The sequence below is a fragment of the Taudactylus pleione genome, unplaced genomic scaffold, assembly GCF_031769625.1.
Source record: "Taudactylus pleione unplaced genomic scaffold, aTauple2 ptg000319l, whole genome shotgun sequence".
In the NCBI taxonomy this organism is placed as follows: Eukaryota; Metazoa; Chordata; class Amphibia; order Anura; family Myobatrachidae; genus Taudactylus; species Taudactylus pleione.
In genome coordinates, this window is record NW_028284720.1 from 3,769,417 (window position 1) to 3,792,809 (window position 23,393).

The window sequence follows — 23,393 nt, forward strand, 5'->3', positions numbered from 1 at the left end:
GGTAAAGCATGCAATTGATTGATCAATTGCTTAATTGATGATTGTACAAGAAAAGAAAAACATAGACATGGGCCATGCAAATCAAAATACCTTCAACAATGCCTCATTAAAGTACAGCACAGTAAAGTACAGTGAAAATAAAAGTGGTGCATGATGATATTGTCCTTGGACCTCCCACCCACCCTTATGTTGTATGTTAAAAAAAAGGTGTACAGTTGATCAAAACAAGCAGTTCAGCAATAAGGAATTATTTTTGAGTCTAAAGTGCTTAGTTTCTTTTGGCTCCCACAAAATAAGCTACCAATGGGCTTAAGGAAGCTAACAGTGTTGTTAATCCTCTCTACAGTTGGAAGATGTCATTCTCAAACAATTCTTCACCCTCATCAGTGTTTATATAATAATTTCACAATATTAGCTCATCCCCACTGGAATCCACCATTAAATTCTCTGTATGTTACTTTGTAATTAGTTGGAAAGGTTTTTCTTGTGAAATTTCTACAGAAATATTTTTTATATGAAACATGAGCTCTTCCACATTTTGAGAAGTAGCCTCCTACTCCAATAGCTCATAAGGTCCCCAATTGTGCGAAAAAATATTTTAGAGTATATACTGGAGGGCAGGCTTCTTAAGTAAAGCAAAGCTACTCTGGGCATCCAAATTCGCTTTTTTTCCTCACAGTAGTCAATGGGACTGTATGACATGCTAACTCATTCATATAATCCACCACCATTCTATTGATGGTCATGGTAGAGATTCCAATAATTGTGGGCAATTATTTTAGGCCTGACCAGATTGTTTCAATCTGGTGTGCTGACTGGACTAATTCCCATAACCAGTGGGTCGCTAGGAAAAGGTTAGTTATTTCCTGGTAGCAGCATTTGCAGGAGAACTGAAGCAGGAGACTTTGCTGTGTCATGTGCCACTTGAGCTGACAAATTCCTGCCAAGGAGATTTTTGTATCTCTTAATATCTGTCTTAAGGCCTGATTTACTACCATTTGCAACTATAATTATGCATTCAATCGGCCGATCATCGTCGTTTGCGCATGTGTATGCATTGCAGTGCACGTGTGGAAACCAGCCATTGCTATTGGGACTGCAATCAAAGTGACTACACAGACCCATCACAGAGAGATTTACAGGAAGCATTATTTGTGGGAAGTGATGGGGAGGTCAATGAAATGCAGATGTGCCAGTGCATTTTAACGCAGTTGCAAGGCCGTGCATATATTAGCCACTGCGATGCCGTATGCAGCTTGTGAACTCATACCGTGCTATGAAGTTAGCAATTTCTGAGTGAGGTCTGACCTTGTGCAAGTGTGCATGAGGCTCCAATGGTATTCGATGTTACCATTTCATAGTCTTGCTAAACATTACGGATGTGTGTAAGGTATAGTGTGCATCCTTATGTAGTGCTGCAATGGCATAGCGATCACAGTGGATTAGCATACCATCACAGTTGAACTGTGTGCATATTCACTATTGCAATTGCAGTTGTGATCCATAGCGAATCAGGCCCTTAGTTTGAAAAAAAAAGACATTATGTATGCCTTAAACCTGGGATCAAGCATGGTTGCCAAAAATAAGTGATCTGACTGCAAGATCTGACAACCCTTTGGTCATGGTGAAGCGAATACAAATCTTGATGCAACATTTTTAGTGGAATCACTTTGTGTCTTCTCCTTCAGTTTCTCTAGCTGCTTTTCTAATAGCTTAATTAAGGAGGGAATCACCTGACTCAGACTGGCAGTGTCTGAACTCACTTCATTTGTTGCTACTTCAAATGGGTTTAGTAGTTTACATAAAATGGAAAGTATTCTTCACTGTGCTGGACTAAGGTACATTTCCCCTCCTCTCCCTATCTCATGGGTTATTGTGTAGGTTTGGATGCCATTTACTGAATCATATAAAGAGTGGGGTTCCACCTACTCATTACCTCTTGCTTCAGTTAGTAGCATGGAAAATGGAACTATTGTTGCAGCCGCTGCAATATTCTAAATCTGGTTGCACACTACTTTATTTTTAATTTAAAATTTTAAACTGCCAAGTTTATTGTGAGGGCAAAATATGAGAAATGTTAAAATACACCCAGTTGTTGCTCTCACGATGTTACATATGTTATTGGAAATTACAAATCCTGAAGAAAGTTCTAGTGGGGTAAGCCATTTTACTATGACATCTCTAAGTTTTTCTAACAGGTATGACTCTTAGTGAAGCTGGTGATACAGAGAGTAGCCTGCCTATGAAAGAGCTGGCATTGTGTGTCAGATGATGCTGCTGAAGGTGACACACCCAACCAGTTGGCTATCACAGTTATGTAATCTTTTGTTTGACCAATAACAGTTGTTCACATTTCTATGGTTAAGTGGATATTAGGTACAATGGCATTTTGTAGGCCAAAAACTAGTTTTCTCCCAGTATAGGCGAGGAATTGCAGTTCATGTACAAAAGAATCAAGATGAAATTTAGTAGCAATGAACACAGGCACTCAATTAACTGTCTAGAACCACATGCAATGATGGTGGATATTGGATGCAGATCTAATGCTAGCATAACCATAATGGCTACAGTGATCCGTTATGCAACTGGGAGACTGCTTTCATAATTTCTACTCTTGAAAATGATTGTTTCACAGTCATGTGTTGTTTAAAACTAGTCTTCTTGCTAGACTCAACCCCAGTAGCAGCATCCCTAGCACACAAGGATTCTTCTGGGGAATTCTGGTTAAGGTAGAAGTTAGTAAGCCTACGCAAATCAGATGCAAAATAACTACAGGCCCCCATATACTGGGCGATAAATCAGATAATCCAACTGATTGGTGCAATTTGCCTGCTATATCGCACAGTGTATGGCCCTGATATCAGGCTGAGCGCACTCCCATGGGGTTGTACATCGCACCCCCTGATCTTTCTGCAGGACCATAAGATGTGCAATCCCATGGATTGCTATGTGGGTGAGACAGGGGAAAGCCGGCATATCAGGCGGTCGGCCAAATGATTGCACTATGTGTGTGGACTGCCTGATATGTCGGATGATGGATCCCCTGCTGCCTCGCATGGTGCCATCGCATCGTGTATGGGGGCCTAACTCTGATCATTAATGGGAAGATTGATGATGAAGGTGTTGGCAGTGGAGATTGCAGATGCTGATATCTGAGGGCTAAGGCTGGACCAGCTTTAGTAGATGTTGAAGTACTAGTATCATCATGACTGGCAGCATCTGCAGCACTAGTACTTGGTTGCTGCTCCTGCTCTCCTATCGATGGATCGGGATCCATATTATCTCACATTGCTGATACTAACAGTGGCATGGCACCTACTGAACATTATTTTTTAACACAGTGCCACTGCCTTTCCCTAAACACATACAAGTTTTTGATTTAAAAAAAGTGTTATTTTAACAAATAACATAAGAAACTGCCAGCATCATGATGGCACATCACCTACTGAACATTCTCATGCTCACTATGCAGATCAGTGCACTGTAGTACACACTGCAATACCCTTTGGTAAAAACACTGCATACTATGCAGATCACCATGCTCTAATAGACACAAATCTGTCTTCTTCAATCCCTACTGTTGTGTGTGGTCCTATTTGTGCTAGTCTACATTCCCTCATCTGCACCAACTGTATTTACCCATCTGCACTGCTCTGTCTTCCTGCATCCATTACATTCTGTACCCCCATGCTCTAACCCCCCAAACTGTGCCACTCTGTCTCCCCTATCCATGCTACTGTCTCCCCCCATCCGCACAACTATTTTCCACCCATCTGCATCACTTATTTCCCTCTTCATGTGCACCACTGTTTTCCTCGCATCTGCATTACTTTGGCACCACCCCATCTATACTGCTTAATCTTCCCTCCTCTCCATGCCTTTCTGTCTCCCCCATCCAAACTGCTCTATTTTCTTCCCCCATCCACACCACTCTTATCGCATCTGTGCAGCTCTGTCTTTTGCTCAGACCTCAGTTGCATAGACTTCATGTGTGTATTCCAATGAGAACACAATTCTATGAATTAGCAGATTCAATATTTTGTGAGTGGCAGCAACCTCACACTGTGAGAGTGCTGAATCTGCAGTTAACCACAGGGTGTGATGGCATACCATATCTATATTGCGCAAGGAACACGTCCATAAAGGTGTCAACCTTAATGATCAGAATTTCATTGTTTTTTTAAGTTTGAGTGGAAGAAATTAATACACAAAAACAGAGTTGCAGATGCACTATGCGATCATTACTGTTTACATTTAAATTTATTAAATAGAATTTCAGAGGTAGTTTGCATAATAATGGCCCATGATATGGGCCTGCCCACCAGCATCAAGGTCACCTCATTGAGCAGGTCCCTAAATCAAGGCACCCCAAAAGACAATCCAACCAAAGACCTCCCCAGGGCATCACATGAAAAGAAGGGTGACAGTGAAGTGTTAAAGTATCAAGTGTGTAAAAGTAACTAATGAGTGTTAAGATAATAATAAAAGTAGAATATGTGTGAAAAAATACATAAATAATAAATTATTTGGGGTGAGCTTTTCTGTTAATAATACTGTAGGAACAAAAATAGGCCCATTTTATGTGACTTTTACTGTTCTTTTTAAGAAAAAATCCAAATCCAAAACCAATACCGAAAAACAAAACACAGAGGTGAGGTTTTGGCAAAACCCATCCAGATCCAAAACCAAATCCAAAACACTGTGGTCAGTGCACGTCTCTACTCCAGATTGCCTTTTTTTCCTGCCAGTAGTCAAACGTACTATCTGACATGCCTATTTGGACACTATCATTAAAATTGTCCTCAACCATTCTTTGAATGGTTACCAGGTGACCGTAACAGATGGAGTCACGATAGAGATTTCATTAATTTTAGGCAATTCTTTTAGACCAGACCAGATGTTAAAACTTAGTTGTGCTGACTCATCTGCATCACCAGTGGATCTATTTTGGGAAAGTTTAGTTTATTCTTGGCAGCTGCACTTGCTGGAAAACTGAAGGAGGAACCATCGCTGCATTATGTGCCATATGCAGCATGAGGTCTCATAGTGTGTGTGGATGTTAGCAATTTCTGAGTGAGGTCAAGGCTTGTACAAGTGTGTGTATAGGTACGATGTTACTCAATGTTACTGATGGTTTCGCTATTCTGCTAAGTATTACGGATGTGCATGTGGTTAAGTAGGCATCCTTATGTAGTGCTGAGTTTGCATTGCGATCACAGTGCAGTGACTTGCTATCACAGTTGAATTTCATGTGTATGCAGGATTGCAATCTGTAGTGAATCAGGCCCTTGATCTACAAGTCTGACATACTTAGCAGAATTGCTTCATTTCAGCTCCTCCTTCAGTTTCACAAGCTGCTTTTCCAATAGTCTAATTAGGAGAATTACCTGACACAAGCTGGCAGTCTCTGATCTCACATCACAGGTGTCTACTTAATAGGGTTTCAGCACTTTGCATAACACAGAAAGTATTTTCCACCGAGTTTGAGTAAAGTACATTCCACCTCCTCTTTCTATGTCATAGTTCAGAGGTTCTCAAACTCGGTCCTCAGGACCCCACACAGGTCATGTTTTGCAGGTAACCTAGCAGGTGCACAGGTGTAGTCGTTACTTACTGACACATTTTAAAAGATCCACAGGTGCAGCTAATTATTTCACCTGTGAATCTGTGAGGAGACCTGGAAAATGTGCACTATTTGGGGTCCTGAGGACCGAGTTTGAGAACCTGTGTCATAGTTCATTATTTAGCTTTGGATGGCTTTTTGCTGTTCCTCCATCCGCTGAAGTATATAAAGGGTGGAGTTCCGCCTTGTAACTACCTCATACTTCAGCTGGGGGCAGGGCAAATTCAACATTTCTTGCAGCTGCTGTAATCTACTACATGATTCTGCTGAATGGTGAAAATGGCAAGAAATTTTTCGGGCCACAGAGAGCATCTCCTGCATGGCCCTGTTATTTTTAGAAAAAAATTGCACCACCAAGTTCATTGTGTGAGCAAAACATTGCATGTGTTGGAATTCACCCACCTGCAATGCTCTCATAATATTGATGGCTGTCAGGTTATGGCCTAGGATTGTCCTTTACTCAACCCTGTGCTAACTTCCCCTGACTTCTTGAGTGATCAGACTTCTGATGTGGAGCGAGTGATGCACTGAGGATTATGTCTTAGTACCGCTTGGACTTCCATGTGCTGCCCAGTGACTTGGTTACTGTGGTTGCTGTCATGGGCACAGCCATAACAGTCTTCATCACCTGACAGATCCTTTACACAATACTGCTACCTTAGGGTATATAACTGGGCTCTGGACAGTAGGAAGTTGCCTGTACAACGTCATTTGTTATGGTGTATGCATGTCATTACTATGTTCCAGGTTCCATGCTCCTCTCCTGTCAGAGCTACTTCTAGTGTTATCTTCAGTGTCTGTACTGTGACTCCAGCCACAGCATGTGTTCTCTGGGCATAATTCAGACCCGCTCACGAGCACTGAGCACTCGCAAGCGGGTCGATGTTGCCCAAGTGCGCATGCGCACGATGGAGGTGGCTCCGTCATGCACTTGCACGAGACCCAAATAACGATGGCCAAGCCATTGTTATGGGTCTTGCACCAAAGGGGGTGTGCTGTCAATGGTGAGTGACAGCACGCCCCCTTTGGTGGGCGTGTCGGGGGCATGGCTGCCCTGATGGAGGCGTTCCCATGGGATAGAGCTAAAAGCATGGGATAGAGCCAAAAGCACTCCAGGGCTTGCGGCCATGAGACCCTACCGCAAGGGTCTCATCACAAGCCCGATGGTCATGATGGTCTTGACCATCGCGACCATCATCAGGACGCTCGCATAAGCTGTGGGTGGTAACCCACAGCTATGCGAATGGCCAAAAGGCCGCACTATTAAAAAAAAGGCCCTGATTCAGAATGAGCGCTCTTTCAGAGCATCCGGCTCTGAATCAGGGCCTCTGTACCATCATCAAGTACATCTCGTGTTACCATTTCTCAGTGTCTGTGATTGCATCATCTATTCCCACTGGTACCGGATACCTGACCAAAGGGCTGCGACCTGCCTGCTGGGTGCAGCATAAATCCAAATCCCAATTGGAGAGGTCAGTGGTGAACACCTCCTGGCAATTTAGACTCCGCACCTTTGGTCAGGTCTTCCCAACATCCGGTATATGTGGATGAGGAGGATGTATATCCAGGCCCCTCGCCTCCGGGTTCATTTCCAAACCCGGGATCTTGAACTCCTGCTCTTCAGTAGTAGATCTCCTTAATAGGAATGTCACAGTAGCATTTTCAGAAATCATAAATCCCGAGGAGAGTCAAAGCAGAGAAAGCCAATGTACAATGACTTCTCTGAGTTTTTCTAAAAGGTTGTCAACGGTATGCCTCTTAGTGAAACCTGAAATACACAGAGTAGCCTGCCTCTGAATGAGCTGCTGTTTCATAGATGCTGCTGCTGTTAGTGCTGTTGAAGGCAATACACTCACCCTTTCCTGCTAGTCCACATATCTGTGTTTAAGTAGACAGTCAGTACAACTGCATTTTGGAGGACACTAATTAAGTTTTTTTTTAACGTCCCTATACAGGCTGGGAATTGCTTTTGTAGTAAAGTGGAATCTAGATGGGATTTGGTAGCGGGAACATGGGACCTCAATTAACTGTCTAAAATCCAATGCATTAATGGCAGATATTGGATGCACATCTAATACCAACATAGTTGTTATGGTGTCAGTGATCCGCTGTGCAATTGGGTGACTGCTGCCTTTCTTGCTCCCCCTTGCAAAGGATTGTTAAACAGTCAATTGTTATTTTAAACTACTACTAGTAGTCTTCCTGGTCCCCTTCTGGGTTGAAGATCCACTCAGAGTGAAGGTAGGTAGCTGATGCTGGACTGCTTGCTACTTTTTTAGCCAAAGTTTCTGAATTTAGCAAAAACTTTGGATTGATGCACTGCAGATGATGTAACAGGGTCAGATGACATAAGTGGTTACTAGATGGTTAAGGTCCCTACGTCTACTTACTCTGGCTTTACAAAGGGTACAGATGGCTTGACAACTGTTGTCCAGATTTGGGTAGAAATGATTCCACACATTATAAGTAGATTGTTTTTGTCTTTTGCCCATGCATTACAATGGGCTTTTCCTTATCATGGGCAACAACTATTTTCCACTTGTGCCTGATTTACACAAACAACATCCTCATCAACAACATCCTTATCATCAACATCCTCATCATCAACATCCTTATTAGCATCATCTACACAAATATCCTCCTCATCCTGGTACACTTTCACAACAGCATCCTCGATTTCTATGTCAGCATGTTGACTTGCGCTACTCATCCACACATTTGCAGAGGGCTCACAAATGGTGGTAGGAGGATCCTCTTTCAGTACAGTACAGTATTGCACCAGAGGATACAATTACACTTTTCTCAGGGATTTGTGACATTTCTAAGCACACAGTTGGTTTCTGTGCCATAACAATTTACATTTTTTTGAAACATCTACAGGGAGAAGGGCTTACATCATCATAAGAGGAAGAACCACCAGTCTTAAATAAAGGCCAAGCCTTGCCACTTCGTGTGGTGAAAGGCATATTGCCAATTTTATGTCTTTCTGCAGCTAACTTTCCCTTTTATTTTATTTTATTTTCCACTGTAAAAGAATGATTCTTTGATTTTAGATGCCCTGACTTAAGTCCTCTTTGCCCTTGGGCTTTGGCTTAGTGGATGATGTAGACAGACTAGTATCATCATGACTGGTGGCACTGGTAGCAGCTCTAGCACTAGTATGTGGTTCCTGCTCTCCTCTCAACTGATCGTTCTCCATATCAACAAACACCAACAAAGTGGGGTACAGCACACATTTTAAAATTGTACCAATTTTAAATTATACAATGCAGTATCAATGACCTACAGTGTCACAATATTTTTCAAAATATTACTCTGCAGTACTACTGACCAACAGTGTGGCAAATCCGGTCCTTGCGCTGAAATTAGCAAAAAGGGCTGCCTAACACCACACACGGGTCAGTGTCCTCCAACCTACTTTTGTTTCAATCAGCACCACCTGGGGTCCCTCTGTCATCTGTGGTCCACTCAGTGAACACCACAGACAGCAGAAGGTGACCAGGACTTTTGGGTGTTGTAATTTATTCATACTATTCTTGATTATCTGTGGATGATTATTTGTGAATATTATATGATTATGATTTAATATATGAACACTGGCCCTGATTCAGAGCTGGGCCGGTCTTTTTTTTTTTTTAGAACGACCTCCTGGCCGCTCACAATGCTGTGGGTGACCACCCACAGCTATAGTGAGCGGCCAGGAAGATGGTCACGATGGTCAAGACCTTCACGACCATCGGGCTTGTGACGAGACCCTTGTGGTAGGGTCTCATGGCCGCAAGCCCCAGAGAGATTTTGGCTCTAACAGAGCCGAAACCTCTCCCACTCATGATGTCAGTGGAGCTGACCTCAAACGGAGGCGTTCACATGAGAACGTCTCCATTTGGGCAGCCACTCCCCCGGCCCACCCACCAAAGGGGGTGTGCTGTCACTCAACATCGACAGCACACCCCCTTTGTAGCGAGACCCGGAGCAACGGTTTGCCCATCACTATCCGGGTCTCGCGCATGCGCACTGGGCCACCATCGACACGCTTGCGAGCGCATAGCGCTCATGAGCGGGTCTGAATCAGGCCCACTGTCTGACCATAATTGGTTAGTGGTTTTTACACAGTCAGAACCATCTAATCAGGATTCCCTAGTTATATATGCTTATGGATACATGAAGAGATTCAGGATTGAGGGCCTGATTCAGAGCCGGACGCTCTGAACAAGCTCCTGCTCTGAATCAGGGCATTTTTTATTTATTATTGTGGCCTCTTGGCTGCTCGCATAGCTGTGGGTTACCACCCACAGCTTATGCGAGTGGCCATGATGATGGTCGCGATGGTCAAGACCATCGCGAACATCGGGCTTGCGATGAAACCCTTGTGGTAGGGTCTCATTGCCGCAAGCCCCAGAGTGCTTTCAGCTCTAACAGAGCCAAAAGCACTCCCACTGACATCACTCGTGTAACTATCCGGGTCTCGCGCATGCGCACAACGGAGCTAGCTCCATCGTGCACATGCGCACTGGGCCACCATCGACCCGCTTGCGAGGGCTAAGCGCTCACGAGCGGGTCTGAATCAGGCCCTCTGTTCACTGTTTTATGAGGAACTAATTTATGGTGTCACACAGGCAATCCAGGTATTCATGATTGTCCTGTTTAAGGCGGGTATCCACTACCCGACAGTGAAAAGACTGAACGATAACGGTATCATTATCATTCAGTCATTCACTACACTGCAGGGTGCCCACACTGAACGATATGTGGTTCAGTGCAGGCACAATCAATCATCTGCAAACATGCTGAACCTGACGATATCTGGTTAGGATGTATATTTTTCCTGTTCACATTATAAATGGGCAAAGTGCAATAAATTCTCTTATGTGTAATCTAGTGAAGATTTAGAGACTGCTATATGGTGTGCAGAATCATCACAGGACTCATTCAATGTTTGTAGTGGTTGATAGAAATATTTATGTTTGTATGAATATTCACCCAACACTTATTAACGGGTTAAGTGCAATTACAATTTTCTGTATAGAGTACAAACTGCCTATGTAATATCATATATATTTTGTTGATTGGCATATTTTTGATTGGTATATTGCAACAAAATAATACCCACTATAGTGCGCTGCAACAATTTTGATCTGAGAGCTCTAACTCCCTTGGTATCACTGTCACAGTATTCATGGGGGCAAAGGAGCCCGCGATAATTACTTCCAACTAAATTCCCTAAAGTGAGTGCTGACACATCATTTTCACCAGAATATTGTCACCTATATATGTACTAAAGGTACAATATAGAGTAAATTATATTTTAGTTAATAGGGTAGACTCACCATTTACTTATATGATCACAGAATAAAAATTGAGTCAATTAATACCCCTTTATTCATTTTAATAAGGAACAATAAAGGTTAATTTTAATATATTCATCAACACCTACAGAGTCACGATACATGTATGGATATTACACTGCAGTACCACCTACAGTATCACAATACATGTATGGATATTACACTACTATACTACTTACAGTGTTACAAAATGTGTATGAATATTACACTGTGGTACCACCTACAGTATCACAATACATGTATGGATATTACACTGCGGTACCACCTACAGTGTCACAATATGAGTATGAATATTGATCTACTGTACTACTTACAGTGTCACAATATGTGTATGAATATCACACTGTGGTACCACCTAGAGTGTCACAATACTTGGATGAAATTGAAGTACCACTTACAGTGCCACAATACTTGTATGAATATTACACTGCTGTACGACGTACAGTGTCACAATATGTGTATGAATATTACACTGCCGTACCACTTATATTGTTACAATACTTGGATGAAATTGGGGTACCACTTACAATGTTACAATACGTGTCACATTACTTGGATGAAGTTGGTGTACCATTTACAGTGTCACAATATGTGTATGAATATTACACTGATGTACGACGTACAGTGTCACAATATGTGTATGAATATTACACTGCCGTACCACTTATATTGTTACAATACTTGGATGAAATTGGGGTACCACTTACAATGTTACAATACGTGTCACATTACTTGGATGAAGTTGGTGTACCATTTACAGTGTCACAATATGTGTATGAATATTACACTGCTGTACAACCTACAGTGTCACAATATGTGTATGAACATTACACTTCGGTACAACCTGCAGTGTCACAATACAGATGTGCCCAGCTAGTTTGTTGCTCCATACAGCCAAGTAGCGTGCCATGCATCTCGCGCCACACAGTAGCCTTGAGTCGCGCCACACAGAATGTTTCTTAACGGAACATAGCATAGCACTGGAAAAAAGTCATGTCGTGTAATACAACTTTTTGACCACCAGGTGTCACTTTTCCTGAACTACACAGCACATGCGTCAGATTTCCAATGCATTTTCTGTATCACCCCCACGACGATTGACTGACAGAAGCTGTGATTTGGTACACTATAGTATAGCATTTTGGTCATGGAATTAGGGCTGTAGAAGAATGTGTAATACAGTATTAAATAATAACAGCACAGTATATGTGTGAGTCCTGTACTGTTAAAAAAAAAATATATATATATATATATATATATATGTCCAAAAAAGAAACGGCACTCAGAGAATTTACAGCGACAAAAACATATATTAAGTCTGGTCTACGACCATTTCTTGGCCGAAGCCCCGTCTTCAGGACCACAACAATTACATAAGCAAACAAGTGTTCTTTATATATATATATATATATATATATATATAAAGAACACTCTAACACCAATAAAGCTAACAGATATTAGTGTAGAAAAAAAACAGCACTCACGTTCAGATGAAAAAAACTTCAGACGTTTATTCACATAGACAGAAGTGAATAATGCAGCATAGGTAAGCAGTGGCCCAACGGCCGTTTCAACTGTCTGGCAGTTTTCCTCAGAGCCAGACAGTTGAAAAATGATATACAGCATGCCTATATTCTGTGAGCCAGTGTGGGTGTATCTGCACGCGAAGCACTACATTATAGCATCATGTGACTGTAACACTGTAACATAGTGATTTGCTTGCAGATACACCTGCACTCACTCACAGAACATAGGCATGCTGCATATCATTTTAATCAGCAGAGGCTGCTTGTGCTAATAAGATGCTTTTTAGGGTAAAAAGATGCATAAAAGATGCATAAAAACTCTCGGCGCTACCGAGTCATGCACCACTCCTGCGCTATGTGTGCAGCAACTTGTAGCTCTCGGAGGATAGATGTACTGTATGTGGACTCATCTCTATTACTGTGCTGCAAAGTCCCTGTCCCTAAAAGTGACCCTATAGTAGATGCATATTACTGTACCGAGTCCCAATAAAGCAGACGTACTGTAGCTTAACAATGACCAGAAGACGACACTAAGCATTACATAATGACAGAGCAACTGAAGTTCAGTTATTTTAAAGAACTCTACTAAACTGAAAGCATTTCTCTCAACATCCCACCACAGTACAAATTTTTTCAATCGAGCACTCACCACCTAGAGGTTAAGCAGTGTATTGCATGCCATGGCTTATCTTTCGTTGTAGAATACCATGGTACACCACAGTACAGTCATCACGTAACGTTCCATGGCACGACACAGGAAACCTGAATGGCATGCTATTAGCAACAAACAAGCTGGGCACATCTGTACATGTGTGAATATTACACTGCGGTACCACTTACCATGTCACAATATTTGGATGAAATTGGAGAACCACTTACAGTGTCGCAATATATTTATGAATATTACATATGAATATTACACTGTGGTCTGATTGGCAGCATCACAGTAAAAAAAATAAGAATATTGGAAACTGGGGTACAGCACACTAGAATATATATAGTGTTTAAATTATATTATTAGCTTTTATTTTTTTTACACTGGGCACCTTTGGACGGATGAAGCAGCCCCTTGATGGATGGACAGAGCACCCCTAAATGGACAGAGCATCCCTGGAGGACACAGCAGCCACTTCATGGATGGATAGAGCATTCCTGAAGAACACAGCATGTCTGTTCACTACACTCTCCACAACCAGAGTGAAATGGTGCCAATGTCCGGGGACCTCTGTAGATTCCAAAACCAATGAGAATCCGACAGCGGGAGGAAGATGTTTTGCATTGTTCTTGGATCTGAATCAAGTGGGAATACCTGAGCTGGATTTGGATTCCAGCTCGAATCTTAGCTTCTCTAAGAACAGGACCCACTCACCTCTACATACAACTAGAGCTGTGTGCCAACACCCGTGTTTGGGTTTTGTATTATATAGGGATGTGCGCCAGCCCCTGTGTTTAGGTTTTGGTTTTGGATCTGTATCTCCTCATGTTTTGGATCTGGATTTGGTTTTGCCAAAACCACCCTTGAGTGTTTTGGATCTGTATTTTTATTTTTTTTAAATCATAAAAACAGCTAAAATCACATAATTAGGACTGTTTTTGTTCCTATAGTATTATTAACCTCAATAATAGTTATTTCCAGTTAATTTTGACCACCTCACAGCTCACAATATTGATTTTTTTTTCCATCTAGTTTAGGGCCAAAAGGTTGCATCTAGCTAGCTGGCTGACTAAGCTAAGTGAAAGCAGTGGGCGGCACTAACATGTAGCAGTTCAGCTTCCAAAATGGCACAGAGTGGCATTACAGTGGTAGACAGGATGGCAGTTAAATAAATTATACGACCCCTAGGAAGTTTAAAACCAAGAATGTTTTCCTTAACTAGGTCAGAGGCCCGACGGAGTTGGAATATGTTATGTACTAAAGACAGGGAAAGAATGGAAAGATTGATTAGTTTTTAATTTGCTTATTTTAATGTTTTGATTCTATAAAAAATTATGAAGGAAGATCAATATAGGATCAAGTTCTACAGTTCCTAAAAGACATCTTTGATCTCGAGGAGGTTTTCTTTTATTTTTATACATCTAATAGAAATGAGGTGGGCCTTGTTTGTGGAGGTGCTGCTAGAACATACTGTAAACATACATTTACTTTGTACTCAGGGACGTTGTTAAGGATAATGGGACAAGGCCTTTTTTATTTTTTGTGGATTGATATTATTAATTTTATTTCACTTTTATTTATTTTTTATACTGGTGAAGAACACTCCTGAACAAGGCAGCAGTCCCTTGATGAACAATAGCACCCCTACTTAGTGCGGACAGACCACATGCAGAGTCACAAAATACGTGGATGATAAACTGCGGCCTGGCCAACAGTGTCACCAAACAATAATAGCACAGCTAAGTTGCTTATGTACACACACAAAAAAAACACTGAAGAAGAGCACCGCTGGACGAGGCAGCAGGCCCTTGATGAACAACATAGACAGCACCCATTTTTATGGAAAACAAAGTACCACTGCCGAGTGCAGACAGACCACCTGGAGAGTCACAAATACGTGGATGATAAACTGCAGCAGTGTCACTGACCATTAATATTGCAGCTAAGTTGCTAATGCGCACACACAAAAAAAACACTTTTATTTTTTTGGAAACTGGGGAAGAGCACCCCTGGAGAAAGCAGAAGCCCTTTAATGAACAACAGAGACATCATCCTTTTTTTATGAACAACAAAGCATCCCTGCCTAGTGCAGACAGACTACCTGCAGAGTCACAGATACGTGGATAATAAACTGCGGTCTGGCCGGCAGTGTCACCACAATAATAATAGTGCAGCTAAGTTGCTAACGCACACGCACACACACACACACACACACACACACACAAAATATATATATTGTTTTTAGTTTTTGTGGATTGATAATAAATTTATTTAACTTTTTTTTATATTGGGGAAGAGCACCCTTGAATGAGGCAGCAGCCCCTTCATGAACAACACAGACAGCACCCCTTTTTTATAGACAACCAAGCACCCCTGCCGAGTGTTGACAGACCTCCTACAGAGTCACAAATATGTGGACGATATACTGCGGCTGTGTCCAGAGTTCCGAACCAGCAACAGATCTGAACCACGACTTTGGTCGAACCTGGTCACAAAAGTGAATCTGAACCTTGACCCAGTTCTAGTTTGAACCCCTAAATTCGTGTGTATATGAATTTCAGAAATCCTGACCTGCACATCTCTAGTTTTTGTAAAAGTAACAGCTGAAGCACAAACATCTCTTACACTGCACACATCTGATCAGGGAAATGATCTTTATAGGATAATGATATTATCCGAGAATGTACGGTGAATATTCCTCCTATAATTATATCTCCATCCTTGGAATATTTATATTCAAACACATAATCCTTCATAGTAAGATGACAGCCAGGTGCTGAGGCCGGTGCTGCAGATTTGCAGGTGGGAACACACAGGACCAACAACCGGAATAGTCTGAGTAATGAAATAGATAGAAAGTAGCTGAGTGTCTGACACATTGCAGAGATTGTGTCCTCTCCCTGCAGACTCTGCACTGACAGCGGCATGGAATGTACAGTCATGATGTAATCATCGTTCTAGTAAGAGATGAGAGAGGATTTTATATGTTATGTAGTGTATTAATGGACTTAGTAAGAGTTATATTTACAAATAAAAACAAGAAGAAATACAAATAACACCCAGCGTCGTGTCGTAATTAAGTCTGGTACAGTATATTATTATCCACATTACAAATATAAATATAATTGTGCCATTAGCATTCTGTTTTTGATATCTTAGTCATTTGTATAGTTTTAACTCTATTATAGCAAACAAACTTTTAAGGGATATTGGGCCTAGATATGAGCCATAGGTAATGCCAATGCACAGGGCCGGCACTAGGGGTGTTCGACCAGCGCGGTCGAACAAAGGCACCACCCATAGAGGGCGCACCCCTCCCCAACATCCACTGTTCCAACCGAGAACCGAAGTGGCCCATTGGTGGTCAAATCAGGAGGTTGGGGACTCCCACCGCCGCAGCTGTGCGGCGGTGGTGGTCCCCAGAGTCTGAATGTGATGGGAGAGGACTGGGGGAAGCCCAGCTAGTGAGGCTCCCCCCAGCTTGACATTATTTTGAGGTGTGCCATGCAGGCACGACTCCAAATAACGTCATTACGTCATGTAGGGGGCATGGCCTATGGTAATTAGGCCACGCACCCATTTTCAGTCACACGCGATGTAAAGGCACCCTGTTAAGAGTTGGCACAGGATTCTCCAACCCCTGGAGCTGGCCCTGCCAATGCAACTGTGGATGGACACTGCAAATGGGAAGTGACTCAATTGCCCAATCTAATTTGTGGGCTTTTGACTACATCCCCATGACACATCTCAACACACCCATGAGATACTTCTCTTGCATATGTATCATCATCAGAATCGCTCATTTACCAGTCGCAGAGAAATCACCATACTGTGTGTGTCCAGCTCTGATTCATGCATAATGTTCAAAAAATGTGTATGCAGTATGCAAAACAGCCATTAGGGGGAGCTCCTGTGCACCAGTCTTACCATTAGTGTGGACATACTGACCATCTGAAAATGTTCCCAGAATTGTACTATACTAGTGTAAATGTGACTTGATGATGGATCATGATCACCAATCTACACTGTATAAATCCATGGCGTGCATACTGTATTAGACAGTGGGGACTCTCAAAGTATGGCCTCCCCTTTGAAAATGGATCTACAACAGGAAAGAAATACCAGAGTGTTTAATAATATATAAGTATAGTAAGGATTGCTTTTCTGGCGTATTTAGGCCTTTAACATTAAGTGAGACTATTATAAGTGGCATATTGCAGTTTTAACCTTTTGTTGATTGTCAACCAAACATGGGATATGTAAAGGTGAAGAGAAGGACCCATAGAAACTGTGAGGGAGACAGGAGTACCAGAGGATTTAGCTGATATCAGTATTGTCTGTTTTTATTTTCTATTTTCTCTGCTTTTTCACCAGTAGGGGTCAAAAGATCTGTCAGACATGTTCTGCAGTTCTGGTCCTGACCAGAGGTGCAGCTCTCTGGTGAATCTCATTAATTGCATCATGAGTCACACCTGTCTGCCAGCCTTATAGGCTGTCTGCAACCAGCAGTGAGTGCTGGTCATTGTTTGTTTGTTTGCTGGTTTGTTTGCTTGCTTGCTTGCTTGCCTGCCTGCCTGCCTGCCTGCCTTGTATTTCATTTGGTCTGTGGTCCAGTTCTGGCTGTCTTTATCATTGGGATCTTACTGCCTGCAAAACCAAGTTCTGTCTGTGTTTATCATTGGGATCTTCCTGCCTGCAAAACCAAGATGTACATGCAAGCTCTGTGTTTCCAGCCTATGGAAGTTTATGGACTTTTTTGCATAGCTGAACCATTATCTCAGTCACAAATTAGAAACCTTTGTTTAATTATCATTCTGCAGTCAATTATTCATACTAGCTCTGTGTTTCCAGCATGGATCCTGTGTGCCCTGCTTATTCATTTTCTTCAAATTCATCTGCATTAGCCTGCCATCATTTCCAACCATCATGTCCTTGTGATTTTGCATTATTCCAGAGGAGTTTTCATAATAGCTGAGGATTCCAGTAAGAGTGAGAACGGCTACTTGATTGAACCCTCCGTAGGACAGGGCTTTTGCAATAAAGATAAAAAATGCTCAGAGGGCATTAGAAAAAGACACTTCTGAATCACCATAAAATGTGATTGTATGGCATTGTGGGTATGGCAAGATCTTTTAGCCTTTAGTTAGATCTTTTCCATGAATAAGAGGGTAAAATGCAAGAGCAAAAAGATGTGCCCATATTTTCCAATTAACTGGTAAGTACATTACTTAGTCTAGACATGGAGCGCCATGTGGGGTCTGGAGGTTAGGCTTGAAGTAAAGTCTTCTGATCTCCTACAGTGAACTATTCAAATTTTGTCATCCACCCATGCCCATTACAGAATGAATAGAAACCCCCCAATGGTACAAGGGTTGTTCAAAAAGTAATGCCTAAATGCTCATAACTCTGAAATAATATGCAATATTTATTTGAAACTTTGTCAGTTTCTAGTTTAATATGTCTGCTAACTAAATATGTATTTTTTTAGGTAGTCCAAGAAATACCATGGAATCCAAGAGGAAACAAAGAGCCATCATTGCATTTCTGGAAAAAGAAGGCTGCAGTGCAACAGAAATCCACAGAAGACTGAAAAAAGTGTATTGTGAGCATACAATTGACTATAGCAATGTCAGAAGGTGGATGAAGCATTTTCAATCAGGAGAATCATCTGTGTGCGACAAACCTCATGGTGGCAGACCATCAACTGCAGTGACAGCAGAGAACTGACACAAAGTCGATACCATGACTCAGAAAGACCATCGTGTGACCATCAGAAATGTCAGTGATGAACTTGAATGTAGCCATGGCACTGTAGAAACATAAATCAATGATTTGGGATATCATAAAGTGTGTGCTACATGGGTTCCAAAGCAATTAACCTGGGATCATAAGGCCCAGAGGGTGGATGTGTGCAGTGACCTTTTGACCAACTTTGAAGCCAACCCTGAGACATTTTTTGAAAATGTCATTACAGGAGATGAGACCTGGGTATTCCTTTATGACCCAGAAACAAAGGCCCAATCAAAGCAATGGAAACACCCAAGTTCACCTAGGCCAAAAAAGTTTAAATCACAGCAATCCATAAACACAGTCATGGCCACATTCTTTTGGGATTGCCGAGGTGTTATTCTCATCGATTACTTGGAACCAAACCAATCAATCAACAGTGATCAATACATTATTACACTTAAGAAGCTGAAAGAAGCCATCCACAAAAAAAGGTCAACAATTCCACTGTCAAATGTCATCTTACATCACGACAATGCTAGACCTCACACTTCGATGGCAACATCTGCAGCCATTGCCATAATAGGGTGGACAATAATGCCATGTCCACCATACAGTCCTGATTTTGCCCCTTCTGACTTTCTTCTGTTTGGCCCTCTCAAATACTGTCTCCGGGGGTCAACATTTTGAAGACATAGAGGTTGTTAAAAATGCTATACGTTCCTGGGTCAAACACCAACCACTGGAATTTTTCCAAAGTGGATTCACAGCTTGGGTTGAGAGGTGGAGAAAATGTTTGAGGGCAGATAGTGAATTTTGAGTAGAGTCATTCTGTTACTAAGACTTCAAAGTATTTTACTGCAAACTTTCAAATCTGTCTCTACAGTATAATAAAATTTGAGTTGTGAGCATTTAGGCATTACTTTTCGAATAACCCTCATATATATATAACTCTATGTGTGAAGAGTAAGGGTAAGTTCTCCCAGGTCTCTGCATTTAGCAGGTCCTGGAAGACTTGTAGTTTACAATTTTCATACAGCATCTGAGAGAAACAATCTGTTCCATGGTTTTGAAGAAAACAAACTTAAGAATGATATCCTAAGGGGGTTCAGAATCTCTGGGATGGCATGCCCTGTGTGACACGACTCTAGAAAAGTTGGCCTCCTGTGATGAATCAGACTCTGCAGGCTAAGCCCGTGGTAGCAAGAACTAAGGAGGTTTTAGAAGGATTTTCCTCATAGGAGAATTAAGATTAAAATCTTAGTAGCTTTTGAAAGAACACAAGGTTTTATTGAAAAAACAGCAGAGAGTTGGGAACGATGGGTAGAATCAGAACAAAAGTCCAGAACAATAAGAACATGAATCTGTGACAAGAATGCAGCAGCGTAGTAGGAGTGGGATGACTGGTATTAGTGCATGAACTCCACAACAAGCAGGACACCAGTCAGATGATGCTTCAGGAAAGATCTCCTGAATGAATAGTCGTGCCAATGTGGCAGCAGTAGGTAGACATGGTAAAGGGACAAAATGAGCCATCATTGTGAAACAAATGACTATAACCCAGTGATGAAGTCCATTGATAAATGTGTCCAAGGTTTAACTTGAATTGAGAAGGGATGGAGTAACCCTGCAGGAGATCATTGTGAGCTTTTATCTTGAACATACTTGGGACAGGACCTAATAAATTCTTGCACCTCAGTCTTCATGGAGGGCCACCAATGCTTCCGCTGAAGAAAGGAGTACATTTTCCACACCCCAGAGTGGCCAGAGAAAAGGGAGTCATGAGCCCAAGATAACTTGTTCCATAGTTCGGGAGTGACAAAGGTTTTTCCAAGAGGAGGAGTAGGCGATACCTCAGTGGTTGCAAAGGCCAGAGGATTGACAATGGGATACTTTTGCATAGATGTCTGCTCCTCTTCCTCCAACATGAACCTAGACAGGGCATCAGATTTGATAGCCAAAGATCCTGGGCGAAATTTTAAGACAAAGTTGAAACAGGAAAAAAAGAGTGCCCAGCAGGCCTGGCGAGGATTCAAGCAGTGAGCCGACTTCAAGTATAGGATCATTTTTTTTGATCTGTGTAAACGGTTATTGTGTGTTTTGCTCCTTCTAACAGGTATCTCCATTCTTCTAGAGCCAATTTAATGGGCAACAGTTATTGGTCCCTGATGGAGTAGTTCCTCTTGGCAGGGGAGAATCTGCGTGAAAAGAATCCACAGGATATGAGCTTCCCATTTGGAGATGTCTGAGACAAGACTGCTCCCACTCCATACACAGATGCATCCACCTTTAGGACAAAGGGTTTTTCAATGTCAGGTTGTAGAAGAATTGGTGCAGAGGAAGCTTGTTTGATAGTATGAAAGGCTGTAAGGACTTCTGGAGACCAATCAGCTGGATTGACTTCCTTTCGGGTCATAGCTGTGATGGGCTTCACAATGGTGGAGAAAGACCTGATAAATTTCCTATAATAGTTTGAGAAGCTTAGAAATCTCTGAATAGCCTTCTACATAGTGGGCAAGACCCAATACAGGATAGCTTTGAGTTTCTCAGGGTCCATCTTCAAATCGAAACCGGAGATCAGGTATCCAAGAAATTTGATGGTAGAAACCTCAAAAACACACCTTGATAATTTCCCAAAGAGATGCTTGACACATAATCGGAGCAACACTTCCCTCAAATGTTGTCGGTGGGTACTGGAGTCACTAGAAAATATAAGAATATTGTCCAGGTAGACAACTAGGCACTGGTATAGAACATCCCGGAAGATCTCATTGATTAATTCTTAAAACACCACAGGGGCATTGCAGAGACCAAAGGGCATCATTAATATTCATAATGTTCATCCTGGGTGTTGAACGCAGTTTTCCATTCATCCCCTTCACGAATCCTTATCAGAATATAAGATCCTCTGAGGTCTAGTTTAGAGAAGATACGGGTGCCCTTAACCCGGTCGCAGAGTTCTGTGATGAGAGGAAATGGATATTTGTTCTTAATGGTAATGTCGTTAAGACCTCGATAATCGATGTATGGTCATAACCCACCATCTTTTTTCTTGATGAAAAAGAACCCAGCACCTGCGGGAGAAGAGGGAGGCCAGATAAATCCCTTTTGTAGAATATCTTGAATATATTGGGACATGGATTGGGTCTCAGAAATTGACAGGGGGTATGTGCAACCCCTGGGAGGCACGTTTCCAGGCATCAGATCAAAGGGGAAATCCCAAGGCCAATGAGGTGGCAGTTTTTTGGCCGCTTGTTCAGAAAATAAATTGGTAAAGTCCTGATGGTGATGGGGAAGATCGTCAGCAAGATAAGCATTGGTGTCCGCAACTCAAACCACTTGATCCGGGCATTGCTGATGACACTGGGAGCTCCAAGATTGAATTTGAGCAGTAGACCAGTCAATATGAGGATTGTTGATGTAGCCATGGCAATCCAAGAACTACTTCATGAGTGGTGGCTAGGATGACTAGGAACTCTATCCGCTCCATGTGTAGGACTCCAATCTTCATTTTGAGGCCCTTGGTTGTATGGGTGATTATGCCATTATCGATCTGTGTCTCGTTGACCGCAGTGAGAGTAATAGGATGAGACAAAAGGTGAACAGGGACAGCTAATTGCTGAACAATAGATGAAGAAATGAAAGTTCCTACCTTGCCGGAATCAATTAGGACGGCAAACTCTTGAAACTGGGACTTGATATCCTCGACGTAGACTGGAATGAAACAATCTCGATTCAGGAAGGTTGCAGCGAGAATCCCTAGTCTGACCTCCCCCACGCAGACTAGGTCCAAGTGTTTCCCGGCTGTAAATGACACATATTCAGGAAATGGTCTTGGGAAGCACAATAATGACATAAATTCTGTCGACGCCTATGCAATTTTTCTTCCTCCATTAATTTAGCCCAATTGATCTGCATTGGTTCCTCATTGACGGAAGTTGAGGTGTGCAGCTGAGGTAGTGGACGAGCCCTGAGATGCTCACTTCTAATTTTTTTGACACCCCATTCACGTATATGTAGGTCTATCTTTACACTGAGGGATTACAGGTCTTCCAGGTTATCAAGTAGATCCTGTGTGACCAGCTCATCAACCATTCCAGTAGGTGGCCTTCAAGGTTTCATTATTCAACTGTAGCTCGGCTGCTACTGTCTGAAACTGGATGACATATTGTCCAATGGGACTTGTTTTAATCGGAGAATGTCGATGGAGGCTGCGACCGACCTGTCCAGCTCATCGAGTATCCTCTTGAAGGAACAAATAAATTCTTGGTAATTCAAAACCAGCAGGTCATTTCTTTCCCATAGCTGGGACACCCAATCCAATGCTGTCTCAGTCAAGAGAGAGATAATATACAGTAGGCATCATTAGCTCTAGGAGAGGGAAAATTCTGTGGGAGAAGTTCGAAGTTCACCTTGCACTGGTTAAGGAACCCATAGCAATTCTTGGGGTTACCATCAAAATGATTTGGGGTCAGAAGACGTAATTGAGATTCATTGGTCCTTGAAGTAGGCACTGG

At 42.1% G+C, this 23,393-nt stretch overlaps 1 pseudogene; it reads right to left on the reverse strand.

Annotated features, from left to right (window-relative positions):
- LOC148509570 (uncharacterized) overlaps positions 1–21,002 on the reverse strand; it is a 137,845-nt pseudogene extending 116,843 nt beyond the window's left edge.
- Between the last annotated feature and the right edge of the window lie 2,391 nt (positions 21,003–23,393).